The sequence below is a fragment of the Prosopis cineraria genome, unplaced genomic scaffold (genome assembly GCF_029017545.1).
Source record: "Prosopis cineraria cultivar Desert tree isolate PC_DT_omini unplaced genomic scaffold, ASM2901754v1 PC12, whole genome shotgun sequence".
In the NCBI taxonomy this organism is placed as follows: domain Eukaryota; kingdom Viridiplantae; phylum Streptophyta; class Magnoliopsida; order Fabales; family Fabaceae; genus Prosopis; species Prosopis cineraria.
Window position 1 is genome coordinate 23,405,031 of NW_026555343.1, and position 12,186 is coordinate 23,417,216.

Genomic DNA, 12,186 nt, shown 5'->3' on the forward strand with positions numbered 1-12,186 from the left:
TATGTGAATTAGGTAGTTACAATGTCTTACTAGAGGCCACTTATGATTTATGGGCTAATAGCATAATCAGTCTACAGTCAATTTCATATGGGCCTACAAGGTCGCACATAAGAACAGCCTAATTCGAGCTATAATGTCCAAGTTCATTGAAACTGAAATATGTCTAGATGCAATGAATGTAATATAAGGTGAATGATTTTTATATATATATTTGAATATTTATTTGATAAATATTTATATATATATATATATTTATGTGAAATATAAAATTCAAAATATAATTTTATTTATATATATATGTATATATATATATTTTCGAAATATATATATATATATATCCATATATGTGTATATATATTAGATATATATATATGATATATGTATATGATATATAAAATTAAATATAGATAATATATTATATATTCATATACATACATATATATATATAATATAATATGTATATGTGATATATATTATATTATATTATATTATCTTGTGTTATTTTTAAATTTAATTTTATATGATAGATTCAATTTAATAACTAACATGATAACAGAGAATATCACATCAATTTTATAATTTGAATTCATAAGATAAATTCGAATTAGATATGTGATAGAACATATTTGTTACCCACTTTTATTTGTCAATTAGGACCCTTTTAGTAATGATTTATCACCTTCAAGTGCACACATTGCATTAGATTTGTAATTTTGCCTAAGTTTCTAGGTTCAGTGCACTAGGGGCATTTTGGTCCAAAAAAAAACTTTTGAGAAAATGTACAAGAAAAATTGACAAAGTGCATTTTATGTCCAGTTGATGAATGGTGAAATTATATTTTTAAAATTCATTTTAGTTTGAGAGTAATTAAATAAAAATGTCAACACTTTCTTAAGTGTCTTAGTTTGTCCTAGTTTTTGGTTTGCCTTTGTGTGGAAGTTTTTATATAATTTTGTGCAGCCTGAAACTTGGTTAATTTAATAAATTCTTCCTTCTAATTATGAATTTAATTCTGGATATGAATTAGATTTTATTATATCATATGCTATTTAATTGAATTATGTGATTTATGTGACATAGGTGGCATGTGACTTGTGCATCAATTGGGCAATTGAGGTCAACACTCCTTGAGGTCAATGGCTGATGGTTTGCACGTGAATTATGATTATTTTGAGGGATTAAATCAGCTAAAATGATGTGGATGACACATGGGAAATTAGGCACACATTGGAATCATCTACAAACCAATAGGAAGTTGCCACCTTGCAAGTGTGATAAGGCTCCCATTTACATTTTAATTTCTTTTTCCTTATTTTAATTAAGCTTCAGCTGATGGGAGACACCAAGGAGCACGCCATTTTAAGCCCCAAATGGGATCCAACACATATCTCATTCATCTTCCACATTCTCTCTCTCTCTTGTTCATAGTGTTCTTCATTTTCTCTCTTTTGTTCTTCATTTTTCAGCACCCTAACCTCCATTTTCAGCCACCAAACCTCCACAAAACTCATACCATTCTTCTCCTCTCTTTATTTTCGTTCCATCCCTTCCATTTTCACAAGGATTGAAGCTCATTTCCATCATTCAAGAGCTATGGAGTTTGGCCTTCACAAGCAATCACTAGGGTTCTTGAAGATGAAGATTGGCTAAGTTTCTTTGTGGAATCCTAGAGAGATGAAGATGGAGGATGAGTCTTGAGCTTCAAATTGGCTAAGTTCTTTTGTTTCCTATCCTTTTCTCTTTTTACTAGATGGTTAGATTCCTTAATCTAGGGTTTAATCATCTTAGCTTATGAATTCTAATTTGAATTTGATGTTGATGTAAAGAGAGAGGATTGTTTCATTTAATTTCTTCCTTGGATAGCCATGACTGAATTTTGCCACTCTTTGTTTGGCACATAATCTTGTGTTTTTCAATTAGTGAATATCTTGTGTTAATGTTGCATAATCTTGTAGTGTTAATGCTTGTGTTGTTGAGTAGCTTGACATAATCTTGTGGTTGCTCAATTTATGTGTTTGACCATGGCTGTTGAGAGAGGATTTTGAGTGAATCACTTGGCTAATGTCTTCACCAATTGGTTAATTGAACTAGGGACTTTAATCTAAGACCTGAGGTTAGGTTAGCTAATTAGGTTAATTGGCTTAGGATAATTTTCTTAAGTCATGACAGCTTGAGTCAAGAGGAAAGGGAAGCTAAACTTAGCCTAATCATGAGAAGATAATGAGTCCAAAATCAACTAATCTCTAGGGTTCCATTATTGTGAAAAAGGAAGTTCATTTCACTCACTTTCACTAGCATTTTAATTACTTGCACATTAGGTAATTAGTTTAGATAATTAGCTAGGTAACTAAATTCCTACAAACTTTGGTTGATTTATTTCACTAGATAACTTTCAATTAGACTTAAAACCATTCCTTGGGAGATGACCTAGGGTTGGCCCTATATTGTATTAGGGTTAGCTTTAGTGTAATTTTGAGGATAAGCGACTAATTTTCTATCAAAATTTTGGCGCCATTGCCGAGGAATGGTTTAAGTTTAATTCTAAGGTTGTTTAGTACTTAATTTACATTTTTTGTGTTCCTAGAAAATTTTTTGAAAAATTATAAAAATTTGTGTTTTTGTGTTTTGTTTAGTATTTTTTGTGTGTTTTGAGTGTTTTTGTTCTGTTTTAAAAAAAAAGAAAAAAAAAATTAGTGCAATTTTCGTTGGTTTGGTGTAGAGTGATGATACTCTGTTTCTAGTGTCTCTGCTTGAAATTGAAAAATTAACTGGGAACGAATCTGAGGAAATTTGAACTTGAAATTTATTTCATTGAAAGCTCTATATCTTAGCTTGACTTTAAAATTGGTTTGGTCAATTTTGGACGTGGGAAGTGTCCTGTGGAAATTTTACAATCTAACAAGGTCCAGGGAGCCATTACAGAGGATTCCCAAAACCCTGTTTCAACTTTGAGTTAGCATATCTTCCTCTTTGTGCGTTCAAATTGATTGATTCTAGTTTCATTTTTCTTATCACTGTCTTATCTTTGTTTCTTGTGTTTAGGATTTTCTTTAATTTTTCCATTTTCCTATTTGAAAGTTTGTTAGAAGCTCTGAAGGTCTTCTGGACGAAATCCTGTTTCTCTAGACTGAGGACCAACTTGTGAAAAATTCTGGGAACGATTGGTAAGGATTTTTAATCTGAAAGTTTTATATAATTTTCCTGTATATCTCTTGTGTTTCTCATAAAAGTTTCAGGGGAATTTATCATGTGGATTTGCTGATAGAAAATTCACAAGTTCACTGTCTCCAGAGAGCCTACTGTGCGAATTCCAGAATTGCCAAAGCTTCTTGATTGAGCATTTCTAACTCTCTTTCCACTTGTTTGGTATTATTTTTTTTCATTTTGTTGCTATTGAGTACATTAAAAAAAGAAAAAAAAATTATTTCTCTTGCTTTTGTGTGTTTTGAATTGTTTCGTGTTGATTTGCATTTTAGTTTAGCTTGTTCTTTGTTCTTAATTTTCTTGAGCTTGATTAGTGCATGACTTGAAGAAAACATACCTCTTTTGTTGAATTAGATCCAGAAATTGAAAGGACTATTTCTAGATTGAGAAGATCACAACCTATTCTTGATTCTCATTTGGTTTGTAATTCAACAATGGAAGGTATCTTAGGACATGAGCATGTGCATAATGAGGGCCATGGGAATGGGAATGAGAATTTGCATGATGATGGCCATGTTAATAATGAATTTGAAGGCTTGCATAACCCTAGAGAGGAGAGGAGCATTAGGCAATTAACTCAACCTAATTGGCATGATAATCCTTATGGCTTGTATGTTCCTCCTACTAATGTTCAATTTGAAATTAAATCCTCTTTGATTAATGCATTGCCTAAATTTCATGGGTTACTGGGAGAGGATTGCCATAGGTTTTTGCATACTCTCCATTTGGTTTGTGATACTATGAAGCCTATGCATGTAAATGTTGATGATGTTCAAGCTAAGGCTTTTGTATTTTCTCTTGAAGGTTTAGCAAAGGAGTGGTATTTCAACTACCCTTCTTATGTGAAAGTGAGCACATGGGCCGAGCTAAGAAGACTCTTCTTAGATAAATTCTTTCCAAATTCCAAGGTCACCAATTTGAGGAAGCAAATCTATGGGGTCCAACAAGGAGAGGATGAGAGTCTCTATGAGTATTGGACTAGATTCCAAGGCCTTTTGGCTAAATGCCCACACCATCAAATTTCTAGTGAGAATTTAGTCCAATATTTCTATGAGGGCTTGATTCCAAGAGACAAAGTTAACATTGATGCCGCTAGTGGTGGATGCTTGATTGACCTCACTTCCTTAAAGGCTTGGGAACTAATTGACAAGATGGCTTCAAGTGGTGCTCAATACTCTACAAGGGAAAAGAGAAATGTGAATATGGTAGGTTCCTCAATTCTTAATGATTCATATGTGGACTTGCTAGCTACCAAGATTGGGAGAATGTTGGCTCCACAAATATCTCAAGTGAGCAATGTAAGTACTTCTCAAGCACTTGTCCCTTATTCTTGTACTTTTTGTGACTCACCTATGCATGTAGAAAGCAATTGTCCTATTAAGTTTGAACAAGTAAATGCTATCTACAATGGAAAACAATCCTATGGTGGGAGGCAAGGGCAAGGAGCTTATTCTAATACTTACAACCCTTCATAGAGAGACCATCCTAATTTCTCCTATTCAAATCCAAATGTGGCTTTACAAGACAATCAACAAAGAGGATCCTATCAAAACACCTTTGGCCGTGACCCTCCACCTCATTTGTCTCAAGGTAGCTCTTCTCAAAGCTACAATCCAAGTGGTAATTCTCTTACACCTTCTTCTAATTCTTATAGTGATAGGAGGCTTGTTCCAATTGAGAGTTCTTCTAATTCGAACTCTTCTAATGATGTGAATGTGTTACGTAAGCAATTGATTGAAATGAACTCCTTGTATAAAAACATGTATGATGGCTTAGGGAACAAGGTAGAGAGTATGGGTAACAAGTGTGAGAACATGAACTCTAAAATTGATGCCCTTACTTCTCAAATGAATATGCTTGCTAACCAATTAAGTGCAGCTAATGCTCAAGCCTCTACATTACCATCCAACACCGTTGCTAATCCTAAAGCTAATCTTAATGCTATCACATTGAGGAGTGGCAAGGAGTTGGGAGAAAGAGTGCAAGAAGACAAAAGACAAGGGAAAGGCCGAGAAGCCCTCTTTAAATTCTTCAATTGATGTTAATGTTTCTAGTTCTTCTTTTGCTCCTAATGATGCATCTTTTTGTAGAGATGATGAGGATGAAAACATTGAGGAGATCATATGTGAGCAACCACCATCTAAGGTGAAAAAGGGACTATGGCCGAGTTGTTTAGTAAGGAAAAAGAGGGAGAGGCCGAGCAAAGTGAAACAAGAAAGGAGAGTTCAAGGAAGGAAGAAGGAAAGCAAAGTCAAGAGATTATGAAGAAGCTTCCTTTTCCACAAGCACAAGTGGTCCCTAAGCAAGTGAAGGGACAATTTGATCAAGAGGTATATGATTTTTTCCATAAGATTCATGTTAATGTACCCTTGATGGATGTAGTTAAGAACTTTCCTAAGTATGCCAAATTTTTGAAAGATTGTTGTACAAATAAAAGAAAATTTAGGCCTAATGCAAGGGTACAATTACCCTCATCTGTGAGTGCTATCATGAAGCCTCAACTCCCTATAAAATGTGAGGACCCCAGTTCCTTCACAATTCCATGCAAGATTGGCAACACACATTTTTCTCATGCATTGATAGACTTAGGTGCAGCCATTAATGTTATGCCTCTTTCAATTTATCATGCCTTGAGTCTTGATTGCATGCATAAGACACCTATGATATGCCAATTAGCGGATAGAAGTGTTAGAAGACCACATGGAGTAGTAGAAGACTTGTTGGTTTTTGTGTTAAAGGTCTATTATTTCCTGTGGATTTCTATGTGCTTGATATGTCAAAAGAAGGGAGTGGGGATGATATTTTGATTTTAGGAAGGCCATTTATGAGGACTGCCCGTACATTGATTGACATGGAAAAAGGTAGTTTGATTTTGAAATGTGGAGAGGATCATGTTATTTTTAATATATATGAAGCAATGAAACATCCTTTTGAGGATTATTCTTTGTTAGGTGTAAGTTCCATTGAGTTATTGCTTCATGATGCTTGTGAGTCTCACATGCTTGATTCTTTCTCACATGTTGATGATGATTTGTCTCTTGTTACTACTACATGTATTGATGGATGTAGTTGTCCTATTTGTTTAGAGATTGATGCATGCTTGAATGATGCAACTACTTCTTTCTCATGATTTGTTTAAAATATCTCCTATGCTTGATCTTGAAATGCTTGAGAAGGGTATATCTTCTTGTGTTGTAGGTACTAAAGCCATTAAGCCGAATCTATGAGTTTTTCTCCACTCGAGCTTGATGTTCTTAGGATTCCAAGCTATTGGAGGAAAATTCTACACTTTCACATGTCGAGGCCGTGGCTCAAGTCCAAGCACTTGAGGACAAGTTGCAAGAAAAGGGGGAGGCTGTAAAGAAAGAAGAGGAGAAATCAAAAACAAGTGAGAAGCCAAAGACAAAAGACAAGATAGTACCATGGAATATTCCACCAAATTAGACTTGAAGAAGCTCATTCCCTCTTGTGTAGAGCCACCTACCTTGGAGTTGAAGCCTTTACCATCCAATCTCAAGTATGCATATCTCATTGAGAATGAGAAGCTTCCGGTAATAATTTCTAACTCTTTATCTCTTGAGGAAGAAAATGCATTACTTGATGTGTTGAGAAAGAACATACATGCTATTGGTTGGACTTTGGCTGACATTCCTGGTATTGACCCTATTGTGTGCACACATAAAATTTTTCTTGAGGACAATGCTAAGCCCATTAGGCAACCACAAAGGAGACTTAACCCATTGATTTTAGATGTGGTAAAGAAAGAGGTTGTAAGCTACTTAGTGCTGGGATCATCTATCCTATAGCTGACAGTGAGTGGGGTCTCCAACCCAAGTTGTACCTAAGAAAGGGGGGATTACTGTGGTAAAAATGAGAAAGGAGAGCTTGTTCCAACTAGAGTTCAAAATGCTTGGAGAGTGTGCATAGACTATAGGAAGCTCAATAATGTGACTAGGAAGGACCATTTTCCTTTGCCTTTTATTGATCAAATGCTTGAGAGATTGGCTTCCAAGTCCCATTATTGCTTCCTAGATGGGTTTAGTGGGTATTTTCAGATTCTATAGCTCCTAGTGACCAAGATAAGACTACCTTTACATGCCCCTTTGGTACATTTGCCTATAGGAGGATGCCTTTTGGTCTTTGCAATGCACCTGGTACTTTTCAAAGATGCATGATGTCCATATTTTGTGATTTTATTGAACATTGCATGGAAGTCTTTATGGATGATTTTACTGTGTATGGTGAGTCCTTTATTCATGCTTGCATTCTTTAGATAAAGTGCTTGGTAGGTGCATTGAAAAGAAGCTTGTGCTTAACTTTGAAAAATGCCATTTCATGGTAGATAAAGGAATTGTTTTAGGCCATTTGATTTCTTCCAATGGCATAGAGGTGGATAAGGCCAAAGTAGATGTGATTGCTTCTTTGCCATATCCTGTTTGTTTGAAAGATTTGAGATCATTTTTGGGACATGCAGGCTTTTATAGGAGATTTATAAAGGGGTTTAGTGAAATTGCTTTGCCTATGTCTAAACTCTTACAAAAGATGTTGATTTTGTTTTTGATGATGCTTGCAAAAGGAGTTTTGACACTTTGAAAAGCATGCTCATTTCCCCTCCCATTCTTAAAGCCCCAAATTGGTCTTTGCCTTTTGAGTTGTCATGTGATGCTTCTAATTTTGCTGTGGGGAGCTATGCTTGGTCAAAGAGAGGGCAAGTTATCATATGTGATTGCTTATGCATCTAGGACCCTAGATTCAGCTCAGGTTAATTACACCACAACTGAGAAAGAGTTGTTTGCTATTGTTTTTGCACTTGATAAGTTAGATCATATCTTCTTAACTCTAAAGTTGTTGTGTACACTGACCATGCTGCTGTGAGGTACTTGTTTAAGAAGACAGATTCTAAGCCTCGCTTGATTCGATGGGTGATCTTGATGCAAGAATTTGATGTGGAGATAAGGGATAGGAGTGGTTCTACCAATCAAGTAGCGGATCATTTGTCTAGACTACCTCATTTAAAAGCTACTATGGTAAACTCTAACCCTACTATTCCTTGTGATTCATTTCCTGATGAGGCATTGTGTGCCATTTCATCTAAGCCTCCATGGTATGCCTCTTTTGCTAACTATATTGAGTGTGGAGTCTTGCCTCCTTGTGCTTCACGTTTTGCCATTGAAAATTGAAAAGAGAGTCTAGATTTTACATTTGGGAACCACCTTTGATGTGGAAGATTTGTAGTGATAAAGTGATTAGGAGGTGTGTTGATGATGTTGATGTGCCTTCTGTTCTTGAATTTTGTCACTCTCATGCATGTGGTGGTCATTTTAGCTCAAATAAGACAGCTAGGAAGGTTTTAGATTGTGGATTGTATTGGCCTAGCTTGTTTAAAGACTCTTATAAATTTGTAAAGCATGCTTGAAATGTCAAAAGGTTAGTAGTTGGGGTAAGAGACATGAAATGCCTCAACAACCCATTTTATTTTGTGAGATTTTTGATGTTTGGGGCATTACTTCATGGGTCCCTTTCCACCATCCTTTAGTTTTGAGTACATATTACTTGGTGTTGATTATGTTTCAAAGTGGATTGAAGCCATTCCTACTAGAACTTGTGATGCTAAGATTGTTTTGAAGTTTCTCAAATCTAATATTTTTTGTAGGTATGGAGTTCCTAAAGCCTTGGTAAGTGACCAAGGATCCCACTTTTGCAACAAGATGATGAAGGCTCTCTTGGCTAAATATGGGGTGCATCACAAAATCTCTACACCGTATCATCCCCAAACTAATGGCCAAGCCGAAGTATCAAATAGAGAAGTCAAGAAGATCCTAACCAAGGTGGTGAACACAAATAGGAAGGATTGGTCTTTACACTTAGAGGATGCTTTGTGGGCTTATCGGACCGCTTATAAGACTCCCATTGGCATGTCTCCTTTTCGATTGGTATATGGAAAGGCTTGTCCACCTCCCTGTGGAGATAGAGCATAAGGGCCTATTGGGCATCAAGAAACTCAACTTGGATTTCCATCTTTCGGCTAAGGAGAGATTTCTTCAAATGCAAGAACTTGAGGAGCTTAGGTTGGATGCCTATGAGTCTTCTAGGATCTATAAGGAGAAAACAAGGATCCTTCATGACAAGCTAATCTTGAGGAAAAAGTTCCAAGAAGGAGATCAAGTCCTCTTGTTCCAAACAAGGTTTATTCATAGCATGCCAAGTTGAAGTCTAAGTGGGAGGGACCATATCTAGTGACCAAGGTGTTTCCCTATAGGGGTTTTGCAACTCTTGAATAAAGCCACGGGTTCCACCTATGCAAATCAATGGTCACCTATGCAAGCTCTACAAAGATGCCAAATCACTTCAAAAGGAGGATTCTCTCAACATGTTTTGAACCACCATGATAAGGTTGTATCTCTCACCTTGAGCTTTTACTTTCCTTTAATTGATATATTTATGATAGGTATAGTTCAAGTGTGGGGGAGATGAACCTAGTAGGAAAATTAGAGTTATTGCTTTATTTGACTTCTTTATTTTGTGTTTTAGTTTGAAAAAAAAAAAAATCTTGCACCACACTTTGTTATGCATTCATTATTGATCTCACCTTATTTTATCACTAGTCTATACATACATTGAGGACAATGCATGATTTAAGTTGTGGGGAGAGAAATAAACATTTTGTTTTGTTTGTTTGGTTTTGCAAAAAAAAAAAATTAAAAAAAAAAATTGCTTTGTTTTGTTTTGTTTGAGGTTACTTAATTACCTAGCTCTTAAATGGATATTTTGATTCTTGAGATGTGGTAATTTTTAAGATTGAATAGGTGTGAAGTGAATATTCTTTACCTTGAATTAATGGATTAGAGTGGCATATTACCCTTTCATGGAAGAGGCTAAACACTCATGTGTGATTAATTCCTTAGTGATGTTTCCTCTAGAATTTTTCACTTCTTAATTAAGACCACATATCTTGCACTTGTTTGATAGGAGATGAGAGATTGCATCATAAAAAATAGCCAAAAGCCAAATAGCCAACCTATTATCATTTATTATCCTTTGTTAGCCACTTTGAGCCTTGGTTTGATTCTAAAATATATATATATATATATATATAGATTCACCCTATTTCCCCAAGGAATGCATGTGTTACACTTTTATATGTCTTTTTAATATTCATTGCATGTCCTAGATCAAATGAGTGGATGCTATTATTATTTTTCTATCATTACTCTTTATCCTTTATTGCTACACTATTACATCCATACTTCCATTGTTTTCAAAGAGTTAGGGGCAACAAAAAAAAAAACAAAGATAGATTTGAAAAAAAAAATATAGTCAAAAAGAAAAGAAATAAAGTTGCTAGAAAAAGAAACAAAAAGAAGAAGAGATAAAAAAAAAAGAAAGAAAGAAAAAAAAGTTTGCCTAGCTCATCCATTCCATTTGTTTTATTATTTCTTATCATTTCTTTCCATCCTCATTGTGTAAGGTGTTCACTCAATTGAGTAGGTTATGCTTTGCATATTAAGGGGATATATCTTGATTTAGCATTATTTTGATGCTAACCCTATTTTTTTTTATATACATGCATTTCTTAGACATCCTTTCATTACCTATATCACAACCTAATAAAGTCCACTTGATTCTTGATTGCAAGTGCTATTTAGTGATGGGATGTAGAAGGGTTACAATTTCATAGTAGGGTTTATCCTAAGAAATTTGAGTGAAATTTAATACCTTATACACTTTGAGTGATGAGAGCAAACACTTAACCTAGAGAGGCTTACTCTTTGACATTGATTCTTGGTAAGGGTTTGTTTGTGATGTGCATAATTCTTTCCTAATATTGCCACATTGATTATAATTTGTAGAATCATGAGCTAGTATTTTAGTGACTTGACATTTTTTCTCTTATTTTTTGTCTTATAGTCTTTTGGGACCTTTTTCACTGATTTTGCCCGGAGTGCAAAGCTAAGGTGTGGGGAATTGATAGAACACATTTGTTACCCACTTTTATTTGTCAATTAGGACCATTTTATTAATGATTTATCACCTTCAAGTGCACACATTGCATTAGATTTGTAATTTTGCCAAGTTTCTAGGTTTCAGTGCACTAGGGCATTTTGGTCCAAAAAAATAAACTTTTGAGAAAATGTACAAGAAAAATTGACAAAGTGCAATTTATGTCCAGTTGATGAAGTGGTGAAATTATATTTTTAAAATTCATTTTAGTTGGGAGTAATTAAAAAAAAGTCAACACTTTCTTAAGTGTCTTAGTTTGTCCTAGTTTTTGGTTGCTTTGTGTGAAAATTTTTATATAATTTGTGCCAGCCTGAAAACTTGGTTAATTTAATAAATTCTCCCTTCTAATTATGAATTTAATCTGGACATGAATTAGATTTTATTATATCATATGCTATTTAATTGAATTATGTTGATTTATGTGACATAGGTGGCATGTGACTTGTGCATCAATTGGGCAATTGAGGTCAACACTCCTTGAGGTCAATGGCTGATGGTTTGCACGTGAATTATGATTATTTTGAGGGATTAAATCAGCTAAAATGATGTGGATGACACATGGGAATTAGGCACACATTGAATCATCTACAAACCAATAGGAAGTTGCCCCCTTGCAAGTGTGACAAGGCTCCCATTTACATTTTAATTTCTTTTTCCTTATTTTATTAAGCTCAGCTGATGGGAGACACCAAGGAGCACGCCATTTTAAGCCCCAAATGGGATCCAACACATATCTCATTCATCTTCCACATTCTCTCTCTCATGTTCATAGTGTTCTTCATTTCTCTCTTTTTTCTTCATTTTCCAGCACCCTAACCTCCATTTTCAGCCACCAAACCTCCACAAAACTCATACCATTCTTCTCCTCTCTTCATTTTCGTTCCATCCCTTCCATTTTCACAAGGATTGAAGCTCATTTCCATCATTCAAGAGCTATGGAGTTTGGCCTTCACAAGCAATCACTAGGGTTCTTGAAGATGA

General features: G+C 35.0%; 1 non-coding gene across 1 annotated transcript; it reads right to left on the reverse strand.

Annotated features, from left to right (window-relative positions):
* Positions 1–4,118: 4,118 nt before the first annotated feature.
* On the reverse strand, positions 4,119–4,225 carry LOC129289722 (small nucleolar RNA R71). The gene has a single exon (XR_008588212.1). It is a non-coding gene; the product is annotated as a small nucleolar RNA R71 (small nucleolar RNA).
* Between the last annotated feature and the right edge of the window lie 7,961 nt (positions 4,226–12,186).